This window comes from Nesoenas mayeri, assembly GCF_963082525.1.
Source record: "Nesoenas mayeri genome assembly, chromosome: 8".
NCBI classification, from domain to species: domain Eukaryota; kingdom Metazoa; phylum Chordata; class Aves; order Columbiformes; family Columbidae; genus Nesoenas; species Nesoenas mayeri.
The window spans coordinates 25,521,408-25,547,476 of NC_137554.1; the positions used below are offsets into that span (position 1 = coordinate 25,521,408).

Sequence of the window (26,069 nt, forward strand, 5' to 3'; positions counted from 1 at the left end):
CCAGCCCGTCCCACTGGCCAGCACATGCCACCATCAAGCCATCACAGGCTGTGCCGGCCACCACAGCATCCCAGACAGCGAGGTAACAGTGCCCTAGTCTGCAGAGAAACTGCTCCTTTGTATCAACGGATCATTTTTGTTGCTTGTGGGATCAAATGTTCTCTTGCAAAAGAGTTTGCAAGTGTTGCCTTGGAAAGCCACAGCCATCTGAGACCATTTACAGGAAGAAATGAGCTCTACAGTAGCTACGCCAATGCCACCCAGAGCTCTGAAAATCAAATACACCGACCTACAACTAGAACCTATTTGCTGGGAAACTAACGAAGGAGCATTAATCACGGTAACATTTCATCCTTGTCTTACTATACCTATTAACTACTTTATTTTGAAGAACCTGCTGCTTTCTAAGACACTGGGCTTCACTGTTCTCACTGTAGGGAATGGCAGTCGCCATGTCGACCAGCGCTACTGTGCTCACTGGTGCTATAGCAGTTGACAAACTGAGGGTAAATATTCTAATAGTGGTAGATGTACCAAGGAAGAGCTATTACTTAACATTCCAGTAAATAATATAACAAAACAAAAATCTAGATTTAGCCACATAGGTTCACAAAAGACCTGTTCAATGGGAAGTGAACAATATGGAATTTTCTAACCCAAAGGTTTCCCAAGGAAAGTTACTGGATTACAATGGCTCACCATGTATTGAAAAAATGTTCTGAGTTCAGAAAAGCTGGAGGAGAGCGACTAGCTTAGTACTAACCCAAGGGAGAGGCCGGTGACAGACACCTCTGGCTCCACAAGTAATGCCTGGGGACAGGACCTGCAAGCTGGACCAAGAGAGCTGCAAGCTCACAGAGGAGGCACAATGTGCTTCAAACATTGCATTTGCTTTTAGACCTCTTCTGAAAAGCAAAGGCTGGATGTATAGGTCAGTATAGGTGAGTGGGTAGGCTTCAGAAAAGGAATTTTCTCTGCAGAGTTCACTATCCTTCAGCTAACACATCCTAGTGTCACTTTCCACTGTGTTTTGTTATCTGTGCATGTGGAAGCAAACTAACAAGACATATTTGGCTCCATTCCCCACCCCCTGGTGGGTTTCTCATTGACTGAAGTGAAATCTCACTGAGCCGCATTGAGGGGTTGCACCAGGGATGGGTGTTGAGGAGGTGGCATCGAGGGCTGAGCAGCGTCGTGACGATGTCCTGGCAACTGTCTTCTCACACTGCACGCACCCATTAAATATACTTAATTGGCATTTCATACTGGCTCCCACCAGCACAAAGAGCAGTCCCCAGAAAGGAAAACCGAAGTGCTGGCAGTGCTGTTTGAAGCTAATTGTATTTTACAACTTTTAATTTAAGCAACAATTTCTCAACAGTGCAGTCTGTATCCACCTGTGTGTGTTTTTCAAAATATGCATATGACTGGAGAGTAGAAAGATTTACTGTCATTGAGACATCATTTTTAACACAAGCGGGAAACAGAATTCTTTATTGTCCTTCTGTTGGGATAAACACACAAAGCAATTACTTTTTATTATCAACTAATCACCAGAGTACACCTGTATTAGTGGTTAGCTGTAAACACATTTATTCCTATTAGTCAGAGGAACTGTGACTAGTTAATTGACTTGCCTGAAGCACAATGAGACACAACACTAAAGTCCACCCAGTCCATTTTAGGGACTTATTTTCAGCTTATTTTCTGCTCTCCTCACCATTTCACAAAAGCCAGAGCTTCTTGGGGCAGCTCATCGCAAGGTCCAGTCAGAGGTGTGTGCAAAGTGTGTGCAAAACAGAAGAGTTCAGAGGATGATGTACAAAACAACCTTTTGAGACAAAGGATCACAGTGACAAAACTTGTAACTGGTTTATTTTTATCCTCTGCCTGAAAGCAACAGGGCAGACACTTATCTTTTCAAAAAGCCATGCACAGCTGCACTTCTCCCACAAATGAGCAGTAGGGCTAACAGCTGAAAAATGAGTTTGCACTGAACTTCACTCACCTCAGTGAAATGGTTTGTTAAGAAAGAAATTGTGTTCAAAACAGGTTTCCCAGCCAGATATGAGAGGGGACCCCAAAAATACCTGCATGTTGCACGTACTGGCTAAATGCAGACATCTGCCTGCAGGCTAGACATGGTGTGCCACTCTCATTGACAATCGAGACAATGAAGTCCAAGATTTGTTCTGTCTTACCCTGAAACAGAAACCTGGAGTAGGTCAGATGAGGTTTCCAAGCCTTTCCTTTGACTGAGAAGGGATCTCAGACATCCACATCTCTTTACACTGGAGATTCAACAGCTGGATGAGCAGGCCCTCCTGAAGGAGAGCATTCAGTTTGCTTGCAATTATTTTTATGCTCTCAGGCTTTAATGAATCCTTACATTGCCTATCTCACTTTAAGAAGAGGAGGTAAGTCCAAAATAAGGGTAACAAAGGAATGACATGCTTCAGATCCCACCCTAAATCTTTTTTCTCTGATCCCAACTGCAACAAAGACTGGGAAAAAGAACATCATTTTTCACAGCTGCGGTCTCTTTTCTTCCTAAAAACCATCAAATACAAGTAAATTGGCAGAAGCCACTTGAAACAAAGGAAGCCAATTGTGAAAGCCAAATGCAGCCATTTGGAAAGTTGTCTGAATAGACAACTCGAGCTCTGCCAAATAACAAGGATCCTTGTGCCTCCTTCTGGTGATGGAAAAGATGAGTCTGAATGGCGGTGGGTGCCCCGTTGTAGGGTCAAATGCTCCTCCTTGGGTAACCGGTTTGGGCCGCTGTGTCCAATCTTATAGATTGTGCTTGCTGCTTGTTCACTTAGGTGTGTACACACACACACACACACACACACACACACACAGAGTCAACTGCTCCTTTCAATGCAAACACTGTGTCGGTCACATCTCAGGTGCCCTCTGGATAGTAAAACAGAACACAGCCTCCATGGTGTTGTACCAATTCTCCTACAGGACTTCAGAACATGGGATAGCTGTCATGTTATGAGGGCCAGGCCGCCAATGGCTGCACTTGAAGTCTAATCTAACACTTGTTTTCTGCTTGAAACAACAGAACACCCTGATATTCTTCTAGTACCTATTTTATCTCTTGAGATGACAAAAGTAACTGATAATTTAGTTTTTAAGCACAGCAAGCTTGCCACAAGCAGCTTGTTCTGCAGCAACCCGGGGCTGAGAAGGAACCATAAATCCAGTCCACTCCTCCACTATCACCTGTTAACACAGACAGAAGGATTTCCCCAGCTTGCACATACCTGCAGTGGTAATCTGAGCAAAGCACTGCAGTGTTTCAAGACACCTATCAGTAATTATGGATTTTTTTCCACCAACTGAAGTTCTAACAATTGTTTTCAGCAAGTTCTTTACTGAGTTTCTACTATCTAATGTACTTGTGAATACCTGACATGGTGCACTTGTTACAATTAAGAGAAGTGCTGGTGTGAGTCTTTAGTCAACTATGAGCTATACCCCAGTATTGCCCTATCAAGCAAACTAAATATTTACACTCAATCCATTCAATCTCTTGGACAAATACATATGTTATTTTTAACTAACTAGCTAAATAGGAATAAATTTTATACATTTACCTCTGACAGTTGTGTCAACAGTGGTTCAAAGGTGAAAAGACACGTCAGTGGCTTTAACATACAACAGTGAGCAAGGGACTTTGTTTTTCTTTTCTTAGAGAGTCCTGTTTGGTTAAGGACTTGAGAGGTTGTACTGTAGGTTGCACAATGATCCTGTTGCTGACAGTTTGGTCCCAGAATGACTTAAGCTGGCCTTGACACTCAGACAGACTCTACTACACTTGGCATTTGCCACAGGTGTGGGTCTCACCCGTACAACAGTTTCAACCTTACAATCTAAGTACTTTTCTGTCTAGAAAGCCTTACGCCTCTTCCAGTTTACCAATCCTATTTAACTCTTCAACAAAATTCCAGTAGGGCTGAATCATCTCATGTTTATTTAAAGTTCACCAATTTATCTTTTCAGCAAACATTTGCTTGTCCTATTTTCTGCAGTTGCTGCCTGGTAACTTGGTGGTCTTCCCTTTAACAAAAAAAATCATCCTCCTGTGAGTCTTGTACAATGTATGAAAGCTGAAAAAAAATAGTCTGAATAACATTCTGTGTTTCAGAATACCAGTGTCACTCTTCAAAGTACAATTATGTCTGTCCAAAGTCAAAATTAATGAGAGGAATATAAACTTCTACATTTTCAGGAGTCTACTTGCACTCCCAGTAGCATCTTTATGTTATGAAAATTTACAGTAGCTCACTGTTTCTCAATTTCCAGTTCTGGACAAGAGCAGTTTCATACAGGTTCATGGCCAATTCACTTTTCAGTCCAAGTATAACTATATTTCAGGTCCCTGGAAGCACCGAGCAACAGACATTGCTCAGCTGCTCCTCTCTCTCCCTCTGGCCCAGCAGCAGCTTTGGATGCAGGACCATGATGCTGCTGCTGGGACTCAATGCCCACAAATCTTTGGGTCTCGCTTTGCTCTCTGCCACTGATGAGTCCCAAGATATCAGCTGTACATGTCACGGGTAAGCCTTTCTTCCCAAGAAGCTGATAACAAAACTCAGCTGATGAATTATGACATGAACCTCGTCCCCCGCTCCAGTGCCAACACGTTGCTCAAGAAACTCAGCTGCACACCGGGAAATCTTTTCAGCAGCATGAAAAGAAAGCAATTTCCAGCCCGCGTACCGGTCCCACCGCTGCTCCACAGCAAACACCCCAACCCACAGCTTTTGGCAACACCTCACCAAGCACAAGGAGGTGCAGGGCAGACATGTGTACCAGCAGATCCACAAGGCACCCTCCTGCACCCTCTCTGGCCCCAGCCCAAATCCTCACCCTGCAGCAGTAAACAGGAAGCCACCGCTGAACTCCACATACGTGCACCTCAAGCAACCTCCTTGACTTCTTCCTCCTGCAAATAGAGCTGTCAACATCCGTAAAGAGGAGAATATCTGCATTTGCAAAGAAGGGTGTCAGGGCTGCACCTTGCTGGCCATCAGCTCCGCAAGCTGAACATGCTTAGGCAGCACCCTAAAGATTAAGTAAACTGTAAGCAGGGTTTTACAACGGAAAAAAAAAACCCTGTGACTTGTATATTGCGTTGTAGCTAAAACCCACAAATATTTTTTTAATATATTAATTAATATTCCTTATAAAACGGACTTCCACCTGATGAGGTAGAAAAGCACTTCTGGGTACTACCAAGCTACTCATCACCACCCCTCCTTGCCGCTTCCCACTGCTGATCCAGCTGTAAGGTCCGGCCTCGATGCCAATTTACCCTTGTAGGTCTAAACGCAATGCTGTGCAAACTGGACTGCGGCATTTCTGGAAGCATCAAGCAGAACAAGAATTATTCTGAGACTTAAAAATATCGGAGAAGGCAGGACTGAATTCATCACTCCAAATCAATAAAGTAAGCTGTCACCATGAAAAGTGGCTTGAAGACCTTACTACAGCTTTTAACTACCTTTCCCGTAAAGAGCTCGGTACAGTAAATGTGAGTAAGCAAAATATTAAAAATAGCTAAGTAGGGACGCTCTTGTTCGATCACTTTTAGCACTGACTCAGACGTCTCTGACTCACCCCAAGCACCTCCTGCCGTATCTGCTTTCCCAGCGCCGGCTGCAACGTCTTAATTTACACACTGGATAACACCACTGCCCATCTTGCGACCTCCGGGATGGACAGGTCACCACTAAAGCTTCATCTGAATTTCCTACTTGTTCTTTCAACCTTCAACGACCATTTCTGAGTAACTAGTTCAGAGGATTACACTGCAAAGGACTGAAAGTCAACATTAAAAAGGACTAGAAATAAAGGAGTTATGCTTCAATTACTCTCAAAAAGTTTGACAGGCAATGATGAAGTATCTCACTTCAGAAAGTATTTCGTTACTCTCTCTCCCTCCTGCAGCCATGCTGAGTTACTGAGTCACCCTCCAACAAGATTGTCCTCCTAGAAATCAGCGTGTTGTCTCAACAGGCTATCTGAACACAGCGCCTCTGCCACTCTTTGTTCAAACCATCCAAAAAAAACAGAGAAAAACCCTTCTAAAGCAAGTCTTAGTCTTTATGTACTAGGGTTTACAGGAACTAATGGTTATGTATAGGAAACTTCCACAGAGTGAAGTTTGTAGCCATTACAAAGCCTTTGTAACAGATGGACAATTTAATCAAGGCTAATCAAGCTAATCAGATATCAACTGCAATTGTTTAATGCTACCTATATACTACTGGTGCCAACATGCGATCCTGTATATTTTTCTTATGCGACTGAGTGGCTTTTTTGGACATCAAGGGAAAAAAAATGCAGAAGGAGAATCATTAACCTGAAACCTTTAAGAAAAATATTTGCTATTTTAGGGAAATCCTGAGTTGAGTGCTATATTTGCCCTACTTTATGCATGAATATTCATAGTAACTTCTTCTCTATATTATGTTGTGCCAGTCTTAAAAATTGTTACTTTCTGCTCTTCTTTGACAGGAAAAGCATAACAGGAAAAGTTTGGGGGATATTTTCAGCACAACTTAGAAGAAAGAGAAGATAGATATGCCCAGACTGATTCATTTACTTAACTGTCAAGGAGCACTTGTTTGCTTCCAAAACTAATAAAAACTGGCAGTAATAAAGTCCAAGCTCAAACTGTCAAGTGAGAAAAACAGGAACTGTGCTCTAGAATTGGGGTTTCGTGTTTCCCCTTTTGAACTTGATACCAGAACTAACAATATATTTTGCGTCTAAGAGATCACGAGACAAAAAAAAGTCTTATGAATTTAGAAGGGGGAGGGTAAACTTAAAATCAATTATCTGTTGCAAAGACTCAGTTTTAACTTCAGCTAAACAGAGACAGTAGCTTCACACACCACGTGCTGCTTTTGGTACTCAACAAATGAGAAAACACAGAAAGGTGAACATGGCTGAAAAGGGAGGGCTACCAGAGATCCCCACCGCTGGAAATTAGGAAAGACCAGGGGAAAAAAGGAAAAGGAGAGCAGCAAGTCTGAGAAACTTTAAATCACACCTCTTCCCTCTTTACAAGCTGTGATGAAACGGGATGTTTTACAATCACAGTTCCAAAGCCTGGATTTCAAAACTAAAAACTATGGAGAAAAGGAATTTTTACAAACCAGCCAGGCATTTTGCTCTTTGATCCAGGTCTGGAGCTGGACAATCTGCAAATACCACAGTGTAGCTATTTTGGGCAATAAATAGTTAACTGTAGTGGGCAATAGCACCTACAAAAAATACTTAGAGGAAAAAAAACCTTGGGGAGCAAATCTGCCTGTTAAAGCACATGCACTTCTGTAGAAAATAATGAAAACTAAAAGCAGAAGGTGCATTGTGTGTACACAAACTGTGAGCTCTAACATGGCTCCTTAAGCCTCAGCTCTAAATACTCTTCACCATAACCCTACTTCCTTTTTTCTGTCCTTAAAAGCAACTTAGAAATTTAATTGCAAGTTAACAAGCAGGAATCGTAACAACATAACCTCTTTCAGATTTCATTACGATGTTGGTTTATCGTAACATACAAATATCCCCAGTCTTAAACTGTTCAGCCTCTACAAAAATCAATGTTATGACATCAGAAATTCCTCAGCATTTGTGGAAGCCCTGTGGATTTTAGGAAGATAAGAACCTTCCCTCCAAACCACTGCCCTAAGTCACTGTAATTGCCAGAAGGCTGTTAGCCCCTGAAAAACTGACTCAAAATGCATCAACACATTAAAAGAACTATAATGCTTGAATAGTTTCAGAATTACATTCAAGACCAGTCAAAAAAAAACCCTACTGATTTGTAGCCTAACACACTGTTCTAAAATCTGGAAGGTTTTATTTTAAAGGGAAAAAGTCTTTTAATGAACATTAAATGAATATTAGCTACATTAAGTAGATCTCTATATTGAAAGGTTAAATCGAGACTTCAGAGAAAACTCACAGAAATAAGTTATGAGTGATCTCTACAAACTTTTTTTTTATTAGAAAAAATAATCTGTAAGTGCTGTAGCAACTGGAATGTATCATCCCTCCAGCAGTTTTCTTAAGAAATCCAAGAATTATCACATGAACTTCATAGAGAGGAAATACCCCGTTTTTAAACAACTAACCAAAATCTTCTCTCCTGTCTTACAGCCCAGAAATCTGGCTATAACCCAGCTGCATATCTGTCTTGGTATTTACCTCTATATTGTGAAGTAAAATCAGTTCTTTTTCTCAAACAACTAAATGCACATAAATTGTATTTAACCAGAAATTATAAAGTAAATGTTGATTTTTAGGTGACTTCTGTGCACATGCAGTGGTTATCTTCAGTCTGCAAGGTTACCTGCAGTGTCCTGCATTTCTCTATCCTGTTCTAGACACAGCCTTTCTATACACATAGAAGAAAATGTATTTCCTTCACTCTTAAGGGGAAATAAACACAAAAAAATTCAGCATGCTGTTGGTCTACAGACAGTCAACAAGTCAGCAGCACAGAACTTGCCACTTCCATGTCTGAGCATCACGATGACGAACACCACAAAACACAAGCATCCCCCAGTGAACATCACCTCTGTGCTTGGGGCTCCTGGAACCGTGTCTGGAGTGTCCCCAGGACACCACAGGTCACACAAACCAGCTGATCTTCCCCAGCAGGAATCCATCCATGCAGGTTTCTGAGGGAGAAAAGGGGATTCTGGCGCTCCCCACAATTTCTCCTTTCCACTCCAAACCATGTCTTATACCAGCGCTCAGGAGGGGAGATCATCTTTGGAGATCTATCCACAGTTTCTGCTCTGGCAGGACCTTCACACACATGGAAAAAAGATGTTCACACCATGCCCGTTCCACGCTGTGCCACTCTGCTCCTCTCCAACTGCAGGCTCTTGAGCACAAAAAGAAGTTCCCGATGATGCTTCTCTTTTTTTTTTTTTTTTAAAGTGTGTGACACCTACACTTATGAGAACCTCAAATTTCTCATTTTCTGTTTTCTTACCAAGCCACCGGAGAGCTGGCTCTCAGTATCCATTGGCTTCCAACAAGAACCCATAGCCTGTTTCCTCCTCCTCCAGAGTTCAGTGTACCATTAATGTCTTTTGAAAATCTGAAAGTCTAGCGGAACAAGACATGCAGAAAACACAAGTTCACCTGAATTTCAGCAAAAAGGCCAAAAGCCTTTTCCACAACATCCCTGTGAGCAGCATTCAATTCCTGACATCTGCAAAGAGAGAAATCCATGTGCCACTGTCTCCTTACCATTCATAAAAAGGAAGCCAAAGTACATCTAGAGATTTGCGAGATTCAGAAAAACTCCTCAATATTTTTTTAATTTGATGATAATACAAGACTTGACTTGTTTTAAACACATCAGAAATACTAGACCACTTTTTTCCTCGTCAAGAAATTCTGAGCACTAGCGGATTGTGAGCAGAAGTCACTGAAATCAGGGCAAAGGACTTCATTTAGGCTGCTCTAAATTTTGTTTTTGTTAGTTATCATCACATACTTAACTCTTGAAAAATACTTTGGACAAAAAACTCAGAAAGAGCCACCCTGTCATTTTAGCTGGGAATGATGAAAGCTTAACTGAGAATCACAGAAGCCAAACCCACCATTTTTCAATCTTGTAAATTCTTTTCTGTTTACTGTAACAAGAGAGCAAACAGATGTGGCAAGGGAAACAGAATAAGCATACCAGATATTCCAATAACATGCTATTCCATGCTAGTTATTATAATTTACTTTTTTTTTAGAGGACTGAAATACACAAATTCAATCTGGCAAGAAATCCAACTAGGAAATTAAATTTAAAATGGACATATCGAGGTGTTAATTTTATTAAACCACAACTTCCATGTCACAAAGTGGCTGAAGTGGGAAGGAACCTCTTGAGAGGTCCTGCTCAGGCAAGAGCATCATATTTCTGAAGCATAAGATGATGTTTTGCCTAATAAAAAAAGAAAATCAGGATCAAATTATGATTTTTCTTTGCCTAAAGCCAGTGCCTTTGACTAAAACAAGTCCACAGCTATAAAATTATAATATGAAAGAGAAAAGAACACAGAGTTATTGCAAAATGAGTTGCACTGAGCTCCTTCTTCCCCACCCCCCTTACATTACTCATGCTCACAGATGAAAGAATACACCAGTTAATTTTTTAAGGTCACAACTTCTGGAAATGAACAGGACCAAAAGCAAATAAAATCAGGAAGACAGACCTCAGCTGTAAACTCAGAAAGCAGGACTCACTATGCAAAATCAAGACCGAACTCTACAACAGCATTTTAAGTCATCAGTTTATTGCAGAATGCTTCACTTCTCAGGCCAAATTTCCAATAAGGTACCTTTTCCTCCTACCCCTTTAAAAGACATTTTATAGCTCATCACTAATTACAGATGAGAGAAAAGTGAATTACCGCATTTTTTCACAGGTTATAATGGATGTTCATGGAGCAGGCTGCTTGCTGCTCCACAGAACTATGCCACGTTACCTACCCTAAGAAGAGTTTGATTCAAAAGTAAGTCCTGAAAAATTAATCTCTATTAACGCAGAGATGTAACTCATTAAGTGGCTTCTTAAGACTTTGGTTGAGGCCCAGCAAATTATATGTTAATGCTTGTAGGCTGTGCCCTGAGTACACACCACTAGATGCCCCACTGAAACCAGCAGAACAGCTTTGTAAGACCATAAGTGTGCGTTTGTTTCCAAGATTAGCATTGTTATGTCAGTCTCGCCTGCTAATTAAACCACTCTCAACTTTCCCTGTCTCTGAAACCGAGTAACTACAGGTTTTGAAAAATAAACACCTTGAAACGGTCTGGGAAAGCTGATGATCTTGGCTGCTTTTGAAAGCTTCTAAGCCATATCTAAGAGAGAGGATTTTCTTTTAAAATATAATTCCGTCACTTCTAAAATTACTTTGGCTGTGAGCAGATGTCCATGCTTTTTGTACAGGCAGCAGAGCCTGGTGAAGATGTTACTATTTTACTGGTGGCTACCAGTCTTTGCTGGCAAAAAAAGAAAGTGTAAATGGTTCAGTGTGTTTTTTCCGACAGAAAGGGAGCAATAAACACCTGGGGATGGTACATCCCAAGTGGTGGTAATGAATGTGCGAACTGTCTTGGCCTCGAATGCAGAACTAGAATTGATTAAATGGTTTTTAAAAAGTGAGCTGAAGTGTGTGGCAAATCTTATTTCCAGCTGGAGTCATGCAAAAAAGGTGCAGTTGTAACAAGAGCCTTTGTCAGCTTCAGCAAAATTATCAGGAAGAGACAGCAGTTTGCATCTCAGGTCTGTTTTAAAGGCTGAACTCACCAGAACTTGGCACAAATCAAGTTCTTTCTGTAATTGCTCAGCTTCACTGATAGGCACTGTCTGTGCAGAACTGAGCCTGTGTGGAACTCTAAACACATGTGGCGTATATGTACACAAACAAGCACGGCAATTCACACTAACTGCTAATTAAACTTTACCGAGCAGTTAAGTAATAAAGATATAATGGATTAAGAAATTTTAAGGGATTTGTTCATTGGAGAAAGCATGAAACAATCTGAAGGCACGCAACAGGTGAAGGTAACGCATGATCCAGACTTCTCACCCTAAAGAGGCAGAGTCCTGTCATGGATTTATGGGTTGGCAGGCCCTGCCCTTGTCACATAAAATTAATACATAAATGCTTCTTCACACGCTAAATGATGTGCAAAGCATGGCAACCGGCATGCGCTGCAGTGCAAATCAGCTCCAGAGAAAAATATTTTGTATACGCTGGGCTATATGAAGTTGTTAAATTGCTTCCACCAGTGTTTCTTCAGCACGATTTTCACAAGTGTCCAATTTCATACATCCCTGCGGAAGGCGAGGGGGAGCTGGTGAGAAGCCTGAGCTGGAACATTAATCCGAAGGGTGACATGTCACGACAGGAGCGTCTTAAGAAGAATGTGCTGCCGTGATCTGCGAGGTGAAACCACAGCCTCGCCGATACCCGGCTCATCTCCTTCCTCCGCACACACCCTCAGCCAAGGAAAACGCAGGCTCGTTTTCCACTGAATTCAATGGCAGCCTTTTAAGAACATGGTGCGATTAAACCTGGAGATAACTGCACGCTTCTACTGCAAGGTGAACTTGCTGTCAATCCCAACAAAGGGTCAACAGTGAATTCATAGGCAGCCAGGCCAATGTGACCTGCATCTCAGGTTTTAGTTGTTCCAGGATTTAAAGGGTGCCCTTTTTTAAGCAAACTGAGCCCTGTTTGCGGATGTATCTCAGTTATATAGATGTAACTTGGCCGTGTTCTAAGTCACATGTACAGGAAGCTGAAAGGACTGTAAAACCCACAGGACTTCTTTTTTTTTTAACTTGGCAGAAGAGAGCTGTTGTTCTTTTGTAAAAATAAAGCTCTTTAAGTCAGCTATCCCTGTATGTTCTTTCACTTACCACCTGTGGCTTTGACAGTGAAATCAAACCCATGCTCTCCTGTATTAATCACTTCCACACTTACAAGAAAGGTGTTCATGGCCATGAATTACTACTCAAATTAGTGTTGGTATAAAACAACACAAGCTGATTTTTTTCCCAGGTGATGCTGGTGGCAAGACAGAGGCTTCCGAGTGAGAATCCCTGTTGGAAACGCTCATGCCAGCAACTCGCACCTACATACAACATGTTCACCAGGGTACGGGGGCTTGTTCTTTATCCTCCATAAACACAACTGCTGTCCCCCCTTCGCGGGGGGAACGATACAGCAGAACAAACACAAGGAGAAGTTTGCTCAGCAATGAAGAGTTATGGTCCTTCAAAAAAAATTAGGATCAGATAGGCTCCTTTTCTCTGACTACACCAGCACTTTGCAGAATCTGGATGAACTCTTCACTATTCTCTGTCTTTAAGGGACAGAGTTATTAAGAGACTTTCTAAAAATCAATATGTAACAGTCAAATAAAATACATTTAAGCCATTCCCGGCACTGATGCTTCTAATAGAAAAACAGGCAGAAAAGTCACAAGGCTGTGACACCATTTCAGCAGAATGTGGTGTCCATGGCAGCCTGCACACCACTCATATAGACTTCACCATTACAAACAGCAGAAGCAAGTGCTAAATTTTAGACCTACAGCTCTTCCTTCAATAGTAAGTCAAATGCACCTTTTTATCTCCCTTCAGCAGAAGTCTGAAGAACAAGAAAGAGAGCTGAAGATTCAAATAAGGAAAAAAATATGGTTTAATACAAATGCAACAAAAATCAACAGCAGGAAAAAGCAAAAAGGCTAACAGTACATTCATAATCTTGTTTTCAGTGGGGAGGATAACTCCTGCAGAAGAGAGAGCCCCAGCACAGGTCACAGAGCTGGAAGAGGTGACAAGAGATGCTGATCCATACAAGTTGGGCTCACTGATTTAACCCCCTGGTTTGTTTTGAACTTTTAAACTCTCTAAATAGACAGGCTCTGGCAATTTCAAAATTATTAGCATCTGTTTTGCCATACATTTTTGTATTTCGCTTTTCCTCAAAGTTCAGGAAGAGAAAGGTTATTTCTTGTGTGTCTTCAATAAACACGAAAGACACAGAGTGCACAAGAAAAACATATAAGTGAATTGCAAATGCCAGGTCATAGTTGTTTTTGATCAAAAACCTCAGAACTGAGGGTGGCCACATTTTCTTTCCATGCAGGAGCCCACCAGCTTGAGCTAAGACCCTAGGGACGAAAAAAAAAAAATCAAGCCATGCAAAATTGCAGATTTAAATATAAAACGCTGAGCCTAATCCAACACTTAAGCTAGATGGTACCTTTGGGGTTTTTTTTTCCTTAAACACTCTCTGTCCTTTATTTAAAAAAAAAAAAAAAAAAAAATTTAAAAAACAAACCTGCTTTGAATTTGATTTTGTTATTCTATTCGGTAAAATCCAGGAGTGCAGAGACAGGTATTTATGGATGGCAAGCAACAGGAAGTTATTTAGACTGTACAAGTGCCAAGGCTTTTAATGTTTGTTTTGTTTAATGTATCTCTTTGTGCTGCTAGTGTCTCAAAATGAGTACAATAGCAAGTTCTGCCAAATTAATTTCCTGAAAAACTGAGGCCGCATACAAACAGATTTCTTGCAAGCGTTCCCTCTCCTGTCCAAGTCACAGCTCTAGCATGTTCTTCATTTTTCTGATGTAGAAAAGCAGAAGGCTCAGATCTGTCCCTCCCCCTGCCACGAAAGGTGTCAGGATTTTTGCCAGCACAGCCCTGGGCACGGCAGCTCTCCCAGCAGATCCAGGTACAAGCTCCCAGGTTGAACAACAATTTTTTCCTGTTCAAAATAGCATGAGTCAATATTACCTCAATCTCAACTTCCAGCCAGTAAAATGAAGAGGTTTAAAAGATCTGAAGTGGAAGACCAACAAATATTTTGACAGAATATGCCCAAGATGGAAGTGTAATTATTAAGAGTATCACTAAAAATTGAATATTTCAATACCCTGCTAAATTCCAGCTGGGCCATCTGATGGGCAATCCAGACTCTGCTCAGTCTTTGAATAGCTGGAAATGAAACAAAACACTCAAGGAGCAGTTTAAACAGCACTTGATGTCCAAAATTGCTAAAAACGTGCACTGTGTTCACGTATTGGTGCCTCAACAAGTCAGGGCCCCTCTCAGATCCACTTGGCAAACAAGGGAGATTTCGCAGCACCATCTGAGGAACACACACATTTTCCTTCAGAAGTTTTCTCCTGGAAGTATGAACAGCAGTGGTCACTTAGATTTTGTGTTCAAAGCGAATTAATCCTTTTGGGACTGAGAGGGAACGCAGCATTTCCTGGAGAAAGTCGGGGAGAAAAGTGTTGAAGGAATAAACAGGTTTTTTAGCCAACATCAGGCACTGGCCAGAGACACGGTTGAGACTAAAACACTCCAAGGCTTCTAAACCCACTGAGTGCTGCGTTTTATGCTTCTCCACCTGCAGAGCAACTCCTTATCTTTGCGAACTTCCCCGTCTCCTCCTCTAGTACACACACAGGCAACCCAGGGCTTGACTCATGGCAAATCCTACATGCTTCAAAAGTCAGAGAATTAAATACTGCATTTATTCAATTTATTAGCAGACCCTCCTCTACGTAGCAGACCAGCTTCAAAGGAGAAGTCCAAAATATTTCACAGACCAAAGCTGCCAGAGACGTGCATTTACAATGGATGAGTTTCTTGAAGCCGGTTGCCTTGTAAAAGCCTGTTCTTTAGTAATAAGCCCTTTCTGTTCCTTCAGGGACTCCATAGCTACAGCAGAACAGTGTCGTGGAATTTTTGGAAGATGGTTTGTTTACTATCAGAACCGCTGACAAAGCAGAATCAATAGCAACACAAAGTAATTACTCTAATAGAAATTATTTTCCTCTTCTTTGGTTAGAGCTGGTCCAGAGAGGGGCCATACAAATGACCTGAGGGCTGAAGCACCTCTGAAGATTCAAAGCAGACATGAGGAAGAAACTGTTGCCCCTGAGGGTGGGGAGAGCCTTGCCCAGGTTGGCCAGGATGCCCCATCCCTGGAGACATCCCAGGCCAGGCTGGACGGGGCTCTGAGCAACCTGAGCTGGTGAAGATGTCCCTGCTCATGGCAGGGGTGGCACTGGGGGAGCTGGGAAGGTCCCTCCAACCCAAACAATCCTGTGATCCTATAACTGCACTTGTTCATAATCAAAGCTCTCCCAGCACAAACTCCAGTTTGATTTTTCCCAGGCTCTCACCACTACCTCACTCCTTAGTTCAGGACAACATGCACATCCTCCACTTTTCCATCAACTTCCAGCTTTTCATTCCTATTATACCTTTCACAACCTGCAGGAAAAAAAAAATCCTAACAGATATATTTATGGGCCAGCTGTTTTAATGTATAATCACAATCACATAATTTGCAGAGAATCATATTTTGTGTCACTGCCATCAAACTACTCATACTGCCAGATGATGGTAAAAGGTAACAATATACAATATAAGAGATACAAACTATACTTTTCCAAGTAGAAGCTGCTCTTCTAGTTTCCTGTAGCTCAGTTTTTCTGCTAGTTACGCAAGTTATGTTACATTTATATAACCAGTTCAGGGGAAAAAAAAAAAAAGGTAATTATTCTAACCAGCCTGTCTGAACTTTTATAAGCCCTTGAGCATGAAGAGAATGTCAGGACCTGTTCCTTAAAAATCCACCTGTGCTCAACAGGCCAGGAAATTCAAACCACTAAATCGCACTTCCGTACTTTCCCCCTCCCATTTGAATCGAGAGAAATTGCAACCAGTTTGCTCAAGAGAACCATCATCAACTTATTTTTCCAGTAACCTAGTGCTTTTTAGAATTGTTTCAGTTTTTTGGAAGGTCTAGTGAATGGGAAAACAAGTACTAGACAGGGTACCTAAAGCGCTGCTAAAGGTATTGAGTGAGTGAGCAGAATAATCCCCCCGCCCCCCATTCTGTCACTTCGTGTACTGTATAGAAACTACAGCAGTAGACAGAACTAACAATTTAGCTGCCAAACACCCCAAAATGCTGTTCTTTTGAGATTCCATTTTTCTTCTTGATGAGGTTCAAGTGCATTTGTCTCAGAACTGAGCAGGGTCAGCCCATGAAAAGCTTTCTCGGCAAAAGGCAGCCTGAGTATTAACTGTCTGAATCACGTGCTGAGCTGTAAAAGCCATTTTCTATCAATTTGGCAAGTGTTTGCCATTACCAATACCTGAAATCTAATTGCATTTTAAGTGCTTTAGCAATCTAAAGCAACTCCGAGTACATTTACGGGAATAATGCTTGATCTTTAAGAAAATGTAATATTGCCTGTTTATTGTCCAGAAGAAAACATTTTATCATTTTTAACTGCTGTTGGACATGAGACGAGTCAGGAACTAAGGCCCAACTCAGTATTCTCTCCATAAACTGGCGTCTCAGCGTTCTCCTAACAATCCTTTTCATATCTAAATAAAAACAAACCTTTAAGACTGGTTTGTATGTGCAAACGCTATAACCTCTCAAATCAATTCAAACACCTTTATATTTATGTAAACACAGGGCAGCTCCTTCTTGTGCAGTTCATGCCCAACAGAGCGTAGAGATCCGAGGGTTCTCCGTTTGGGTTTGTTGCTATATTTTGAACTTCTCTTCCTCATCCTAAGTCAGGCAGTAGCATGATGCCAAGAAACCTGAGGCCAGTTCTGCAGGTGAAAAGGGTATTTCAGCTCTTATTTGAGGGAAGATGGGGAGGTACGCGGTAGGAAAAAGGCGAAATCCTCCTGTCTGAAACAGCAGGCATCACTGTCCGGATACTGCCTACGAAAACGGAAAGATTTTTTCCCCTCTACACAAAAAAGGGAAGCTAGTTTCTGTGAATTCAGTCTTTCATTTGCAAGACTGTGAACTACTACAGAAATGTCGATCGAAATTTACTGAGTTGGTATCACTTATTTTTCAAACATAGAGCCCTGGATTAGTTCCAGCCCCCAAGAGGTAAGGTAAAAGAATTACAATAACTTTAAATTGCAGACTCTGTTTGACTAAGAAAAAAAATTAGTTTAAAAGGTGACTTGATTTTACCCACCAAGTCTGTTCAGTGACTGTTCAGGAACACTTCAGCTTTTTGCTTTACCACTGATATAGGTTTGCTTTCCAAAGTTTTGCTCCAGATCTTACTTCTCATTTGTTTTGTTGTTTGTTTGTTTGTTTGTTTTTAAACTAAACTGATTGAACAAACAAGTCAATTTGGACATACAGAAACAGCATATTCCTGAACAGTTTGAGATTTACAGAATCTACCTCTCAGAAAAGGCCACATTAATTCTGAAAGATTTTTTGCAGTGCAGAGACTTCCAGGAGTTCACAAACCTAAAGTTATTCCAGTTCTGTGTTTATATTCTTGTGCAAATTTAAACCCACTCGCCTTGGCTTTTCACAAGTTTTTCACCCAACCTTTTGCGAAGGTCAAATGTTTGCAGTTTTGCTCTGTCCGAGCACAGTATATTCTCTGTTCCACTGGGCTTTGGGACAAACGGCTTGCAGATCCTTAGATAAGTCAGATATTTAAAGAGAACAGAAGCACTAAAAATGTACTGACAAAAACACTTGTAAAATCTGCCTGTGGTCGCTTTTAACTTTTAACTCTGAAAATGATGGCAAGAGCCTGTTTGCTCAAACGTGAGCAGCGTGTCCTTAACTGGCTGTGTTTCAAAGCACCTGTCTCGGTGTCACCCAGCACAAACCCCGATCAAGGTGCAACTTCCTGTGTGTTTTAAAAACAAGTCCTGGAGGAAATGCCTACCAGGCCCCATATATGGTCAAAACTGAACTTAATACTGAGCTCCAGCAGACACAAATAGAATTCTCAGCTCAAGAATAAAATTGCAGAGTTATGACCAAGAGTTAAACTGGGCTAATTGAAGTTGCGTTTAAACACTGACGCAACTTTGAATTATTTCCATTCCCCTCAAAAAAAAACCAACAAACTTGCACTACAATTATCTGCACTGTTCTCTATGCCTCAAAATATATCCCTCCCATCCCTAATTGCCCCGTTAGCCACAGGCTTCCCCAGCATCACCGCATCCTTCTCCTAAGCTGTTCAACTGAGACGGGTCCCCCTGTCCTGCCACACTGAGCGACTGACATGTCCTTCTGCCAACAACCTACATGGCTGGTACCAGGTCAACATGCTTCACACTTTGGTGCCCTGGTGCTCCTCACATATGAACTTTCTGTAAGTATTTTGAAAACCCCAACTGACAGCAATTGACAGCAATTTTTTTTCTGCACACACAGACAAAAAGCAAATTACATTTTTAGGTGTCTGGAGAAAGTGGAAATTAGGCGCAACTTGCCAAGGGCCAAGTTACCTGCTCCGCATCCCTGCTTGTCCTTTGGGTGATAGACACCCGGCCAACAGGTGACCTGGCTGTCAGCACGCTGGGGGAAGGGAGCACCTACAGAGGGGGCTGAAAGGTGTCCCGAGTGTCTCTATCGCTAACAGAGGAACAGATGCCAGACTGACAGCTGGACCCCGTCCGTTTTTCCAAGCCCTGAATTTGCACAGACGCACAAGGCAGCAGCATCTTCACAGCAGCTCCACTTGCAGAGAAGCCTGAGGACTCCCGGGAGCTCACGGGGGCCCGAGCTCACTCACGAGCACCTGCGTATTTTTTACATTTCACGCATGTCCACCACCAGCGGGCAGAGCCGAAGTTATTTCATTCTGGTTCCTCCTCAGCACCAGGGCCCGGCCTTCCCCGCCGCCGCTCGCCGAACCGCGGCCCTGAAAACCCGCTCGGAGCCCGGCACCCCGCGGACTCGTCCCCCGCCGCTCCCCGGGCCCTCTGTGCTGAGGGGACTGAGGGGAGCCCTGCACCCCTGCGTCGGGCCCGCCCGCCGCGCTGAGCCCGGGAAACCCCCGCGCCGCCTCCGCGCCCGGCGCCGGCCGCCATCTCGGGAGCGCCTCTCCGGGGAGCGCCCGCCGCCCGCACCGCCCTCCCGGCTCCCCTCGGCCCAGGGCCCGGCCAGGGGGCCGCAGAAACCCCCTCCAGCCCCACTCACCGCTTCCGTCGCGCCTCGCCGGGGCGAACGAGATGCGATCGCGGGGCGGCCGTGCCGCTCAGCCGCAGCCCCACGGGGCTGGGGGCGCGGCGATGCTCGGCCCGACCCGGCCCGGTGACGAGGAGACCGCAGCCCGCGGGTCGCAGCAGCGACAGGGCGGCGGTCCCGGCACGGCGGCAGCGGCGTCCAGCCGCGGAGCATGCGCGGGGCCGGGCCCGCCCGGGGGTGGTGCCTGGCGGGGCCGCCTCCCGCCGGCCGCGCTGAGGAGGCGGTCTCGGCGCTGGGCTCCGGTAGCGGCCGCTGCTGAGGGGACTTGCTGGCCCACGGGAGGCAGAAGGCCGGTCAGGCCCTCAGGGGCCGCCGAGCGCCGGCGGGCATAGAATCATAGCGTCATTTCAGTCGGAAGAAACCTTCAGGATCATCGAGTCCAACCATAACCTAACCCAGCTCTAGCACTGAACTATGTCCCTAAGAATCTCATCTCCGTATCCGTTCAACCCCTCCAGGGATGGTGACTCCACCACTGCCCTGAGCAGCCTGTTCCAATGCCCGACAGCCCTTTGGGGAAGAAATTGTTCCCCAGATCCAACCTCAACCTCCCCGGCGCAACCTGAGGCCGTTTCCTCTGTCCTGGTGCTTGTTCCTTGGGAGCAGAGCCCGACCCCCCTGGCTCCAAGCTCCTTTCAGGCAGTTCAGAGATCAGAAGGTCTCCCCTCGGCTCCTGTTCTCCAGCTGAACCCCCAGGTCTCTCAGCCGCTCCCATCACATTGTGCTCCAGCCCCTCACCAGCTCCGTTGCCTCCTCTGCGCTTCCTCTAGTATCTCAATGTCCTTCTTATGATGAGGGGCCCAAAACTGAACACAGGATTCAAGGTGTGGCCTCACCAGCGCCAAGTACAGTGGCACAATCACTTCCCTTGCCCTGCTGGCCACACTGTTCCTGATACAAGCCAGAATGCTCATGGCCTTTTTGGCCACCTGGGCACACACTGGTTCATGTTCAGCCATCTGCCACCAACACCCCCAGGTCCCGTTCTGCACACCCCTGCCCAGGCCACAGTGTGCACAGGGAGAAGGGAGCTTAAAATGGATCTGCCTCCTGGCTTTAGCGGGGGCGGTGGGACCCAGTCCAGCACCCAGGGGATTGACAGCAGGTGCTTAAAAAATGCCCATCACCCAACATGAATTTTGGGACCTCTTGGACAGTGCTGGATTTAGGGGGTTTTCTTGGCCACCCCAGCGATGAGACCACCGCTGACACCACAGAGATCCAGTGTCTGCAGCAGTGCAGGCACAACTACCCCTGTATTTGTAGCATTTTTAAAAAACATACAGCCCTATCTCTAGCCTGACACAGATGTCAATAAACCAGCGTAAACAACTTGTGTGTTTTACAGCAAAATGAGGAGAGACACATCATTCTCCCAGCTACAAAGAAAATAAATGGGTTTCTTCAGTGCAGTTTCGAACTCTTCTTGAAGCCACAGGAAACAGCACAAGTGGAAGTAACATAAGTAAGCAAATGATTCAGTTCAATGAAATGATTCCCCGCTTCCCACACACACACACGTATTTGGCATTTTCTTCTGAAGAAAAGCCAATCTGCTGCTGCCTTCTGGGGGAATTGCCCTAGCAGCCAAATTAGTCATTAAAAAAAGTGTCCCCTTTTGACATAATAGTAGTTTCATGTAATTCAGACTAATCGAAGCACACTGATAACACCTTTTTGTCAAGGTCTTGTCAGGCACAGTTCACGGGTGTGCAAGACCCTTTGCTGTTACGAGGTGTTTATAGAGTTTACACCAAAACAGGTCCCAGCTCATCTGCCTTGTGCCTCAGTGATCCTGAGTTTTGAACCTATTCTCCAGGAAACCAACCCAAAGCTTTTCATCTCCTGCAAGGGAGATGGGGGCTGATAGTGTGGGAGTGCATGTGTCTGCATCTCCAGGTGGCTGGAGTTTACAAACTAATGAGAGATAATCACTGATTTTTTTCTCCCCCTCTCCCAAGAGGCCACAAGCCAGCCCTTCCCCACCTATTTCCACAGCTGTCAGGGAACCAGCAGAGTGTAATTCGGATGTTTTTGCACCACATTCACTTTTTTTCCCCAGGCGTGTGGCATCACTGGATCTCAATTAACCACACGCTGTGGCTGCATGGGAAAACACAGGAGTCTCACCCCATTTCCATCACTCTGGTAATCTTAACTCAGGTTAGAAAAGAGCCTGAGGCTGGAAGGAGAGGGAACAAACCCTGCAAATGTGTGTGGCTGACAAGCCCAACATTTTCTTGCTCTGGTGTTCCCTGTCCTCCGGGAAATGCCTGCAGAGGCTGTGCTTCCACTGATGATCTTTCATGCTTGCTGGCCCTTTCCATGGCTTTGCCTTTATCATGATAAAATCAGTTTTTCTTGGTGGGTTGTCATGCCCAATAACACACCAGCTCTTTGTTATTTATGCTTTACAGGCAGGGCGCATTTCCCAGCACAGCAACTGATATCACTAATGTCCTTAAACCCTGAAGCTCAGACCTGCAAATCAAAGCAAAGCCAAGGAGGTGGCCATGACAGAAGGATTGCATAAGGGGCTTATCCTGGGACTGCTCATGGCTGCCACGGCACAGAAGAGACCAGCTTCACCTCTGCCTCTGCCTAAATCAGTGCCCAGACCAGTGCCCAGTCCAGGAATGACCCAGGCTCCCAAAGACCATGTCCTTCAGCCAGAATTAAATTATCACGTGCTCACACACCTCACTTTGAAAAATGGAATTGGGTTCCTATGGCACTTACAGGCTCACAGAAATTGTGTGTTCGGTCTCCTAGTCCTGCCTGCAATGCGAGATTTTTGCTTTTTCTCCTTAATTTCAGGACACTGGTGTCTGCTGATTTCTGTTCTGTGAGATACAACTGGGATGAAATCAGTCTGCTTCTAAAAATTACTGCAAGAACTATGTTAATGACAGGGGAGGATTTCCAACGTATCCCCAAAATGGTTTGCTCTTGCCACAACATACCATCCTAGGGAAAGTATATAATTTTGCATTAAAACCTTTAAAGTAGTTTTCTCTAAGGAATTAATCACATGGATTTGTAGCTCAGCATGTTCTCTTGCTTACGAAGAGAACAGGCAGGCAAGAGCTGCAGAATAGACCTGTGATACAAAATAACTTTTTCTTACCCCTCTAAGAACTGGGGTGCAGCGACAGGTTGGAAGAATTATTTTGTATCTTACATCCTTCTTTATTTTGCAACTTCCAGGACATACTGATAGCCTCCACACAGGAACTAGCAAAATACAGATGACTAGACTTGGCTGTCTTGGTATTTGTGAATTAAAAATCAACTAAATTCAAATAAATTGTCTCTTGTAGCCTTCTGTAAAGAAGGAGTAGGGATGGGTGCACAAATTATCCCTTACCTGCCTTTGCTGCAGTTTGGTTTTCAAGCTTCCACAAGCCAAATTCCACCTTTGCCTCTGAAATGATGATGTTTCACACTACTTTAAACAGTGAAAAAGCTTAGAAAGCTTTTTTTTTCCATGGCATTTCAAGCTACCGTAAGGGGCCCTATGTACGGTAAAGTGCTTTAAATCACCAGTGCTGTCAGCTTGGGATTGACTGGACCTCTACAAAAATGTGATTTAACACTATCTAAGTGGTTTCGGTTTGTCATCGATTTGTTCCCGGCAGTATTTCTGGAGCCTGGTTCTTCTCATACGTCCTAGCGAAAAGCAGCAGGATGCAATGAAGTCACAGGCACTGTGTAATGAGTAAAATGGGCCGCCAACTTGCAATGTCAGCAATTCTTGAAACAGTAATAGTATTAGAAGGTATACTGAGAATAATTCTCTGCTTTTATGCGCTTATGCAGAGCATGGGGCTATGTTCAGCGCTGCTCAAATTGGATTTTTTTTTTCCCCAAAACACTCTTCCATTTTTATCTCCAGGGAAAAGAAGTGGAAGTTACAAAGGAGAGCAAGTTGAGCTTTTTCCCTCAAGATCAACAAAACCCATCTTTTCACTTAGAGTTATTGTTTTGAATGCAGGGAGTAGAAGCTGTTCTGAGCAGGACAGATGCTGGGTTTGGTTCACCCTGCAGCCAGAGCCAGGACATGGGACCAGGAGGAGCAGAAGGAGCAGGAGGACCAGGCTACGGGGCAGCACAGAGCTGCCCCAGGTGAAGATCATCACACAACAACCACCTTCAATGCTCCAAACCACCTGTTGGTGCCCATCAGCTGGGTGTTGTGGATGAATTCACCCTGCACTCTCCTCCCTGACGTGTCTCCTCATCGGTGAAGTGGATGGCACTGCACACCATCCCCGTGCAACATTTCAGAGACCGCGAGGCCCCCAGACGCTGCAGCCACGGGGTGGGACTTGCCACAGGAGCTGTACAAATAGATCTCCTAAGTGCACAAGTTCTTTCATCTGATCTGTCACTGAATTTATCTTAAACTTCCTGTGCTCTCATAACATACACGAAGCTGTGTTTGTAACACTGTTTTCAGAGGGCTCTGTCTCTGCTTGGAAAAGCAAGTGAGAGAATTTATTTTGAGACATATGGAATGTGTGAATTGCTTCTTCATAATTACTTCTAACTATGGTGCTCAACCCTGTTGGTTTTTTTTAAGCTAAGTGAGGTTTCTAATAATACCTGTTTGGGGAAGGAGAGGTACTTCATGGTACTTCACATCTGTAGTCCAAATTTACTTTGCAAAAAAAAAACCTATTACATTTTGTCCATCCAAAGCAGTGCTTGTTGTGAGGGTGCTGTGGCAGCCGCTGCCAGAGGCCAAGCTGCGGGGGATTTCCTGCACAGGGCTGGGCGAGCTGGCAGAGCGCGGCTGAGAGCTGTGAGCTCCATTTCCCCACTTCCCTGGCCAGGGGGCTGGAGTTCACTCACTTTGCTCCAAGCTCCGGAGCGTGGAGATGCTGCTGCCATGTCTCAGTCCTGCATCAGATGTGTTCCTGTTGCTGCTTGCCTTCATAACCCATTTTTTCCCACTGCAAGCTTTCTGATTCTTCATTGTCCTCCTAACACAAACTGAACCAACAGCATTATTTGCATTTTTTTTTCCAGATTTCTCTGCTGGAAAACATACCTTATGTTCACTCATTGTGAAGCAGAAACTGGGTTTGTGCAAAGAGCTGTAGAGTAGCTGCAAAGGATGGAGTCACACCAGTCACACTAGTGCCCGTGGTAGCTGGCACACGGCAACCAGTGCAGCCTCAGTCTGCTTTGTTGTCTCAGCCATCACTGCTCTGAAACATCATGGAGCAGTGTGGTGGTGGTGGTCATTGTGGTCATCATGGTGCTGGCAATGGTGGTGGCCAGCTCCAAATCCCACTTCTGATTCCCCCTTCACTGAAGCCAGACTCCATCAGCAAGCACCTTTTTATTGTGCTTCCAGGAAGCTGAGAAAAGTACTCTAAGACACATCAACATTGCCCAGAACCTCACATACATTTTCTGCAGCTCATGTACTTTCCAGCCTGGCTGTCTGCAGAAGGATGAGTTTGGTGCTGGCACAGTTCACAGGTACCGGCTTGCTGCCTGCCATCCACACCGCCACAGCTAGACACACTTATATACTAGCTCCATATATATAAATATATATATATACAACCCAGAGAAAGCTATATGTGCAACAGTCAGGTTTTATAAGGGCAAGTCTAGCACTAACTGGAACTAGAGGTGGATCTACTGGTGGGGAAGGACAAAAGAGAGAAGTGACATCAACCAGAGCAATGATTAAATGTTTTGGGGTTGGAAATGCCATATTTGTCACATACAAAAAAATGACACACAACATTGATTCACGTTCCTCATGGTTTGCAGATTGCAGAGCTTGTTTACTTGGCTGGGGACATTTCTCAGATCAGTGTCCAGCATCCCAGATCAGGTGCTCCTGGCTCTTTCAGGAGAATGTATGTAACCTGGAGCACGCAGCATTTCTAAAATCTTTAATGAATTGCTAGAAGCCAGGATATAAAACCTTGCTTGGACAAGTTCCAAAGCACATTCTGTTGCTGTTATTTTACTCTTGTGTACTTTTGGAAGCTGAATTTCCTTGGTCTATGTTATAAAGCAGCATTTTTATGTGGCATTTGCCATGTTCTCCCTCTGTTGAACACAGAATTAAGGCCATGTTTTGAGGAAGGACAGCCCAAAGGGTTCAGAAATACACGCGTGATGGCAAACAAACTCCAAATCTGGAGAAATGTGGACTTTTTCCCAAGCCCGTTTAAGATGGGCAATATCACCATCAGGAGCTCAGTGCCCCAGTCTTTGTCCTGCCATGCTGCTCAACCATATGCACTGAGGACATTTCATTCCATGAAACCTATGGAGGTGAAAAGTAGCGTAGGATTTTTCTCTCATTTCATGTAACTCTGGCTTTCCTCGTTTCCTCTTAAGTGAAACAAGCTGTATTTCAAACAATTGTTCTAAAAGGCTGTGGTGTGTTTCCTTTAACTTGTCTGAGTTAAAGGGGCGAAA

The 26,069-nt window shown here is 44.0% G+C and overlaps 1 protein-coding gene across 2 annotated transcripts in view; it reads right to left on the reverse strand.

The window, feature by feature from the left end:
- The window catches only part of JAK1 (Janus kinase 1), a 56,565-nt gene extending 36,833 nt beyond the window's left edge, over window positions 1–19,732 (reverse strand). The window contains exon 1 of one of the 2 annotated variants that reach the window (XM_080348396.1): window positions 19,572–19,732. The gene's annotated coding sequence lies outside the window, so the exon portion shown is untranslated. The remainder of the gene's footprint in view (window positions 1–19,571) is intronic. The other variant, XM_080348397.1, reaches the window with a different exon arrangement.
- Window positions 19,733–26,069: the final 6,337 nt, after the last annotated feature.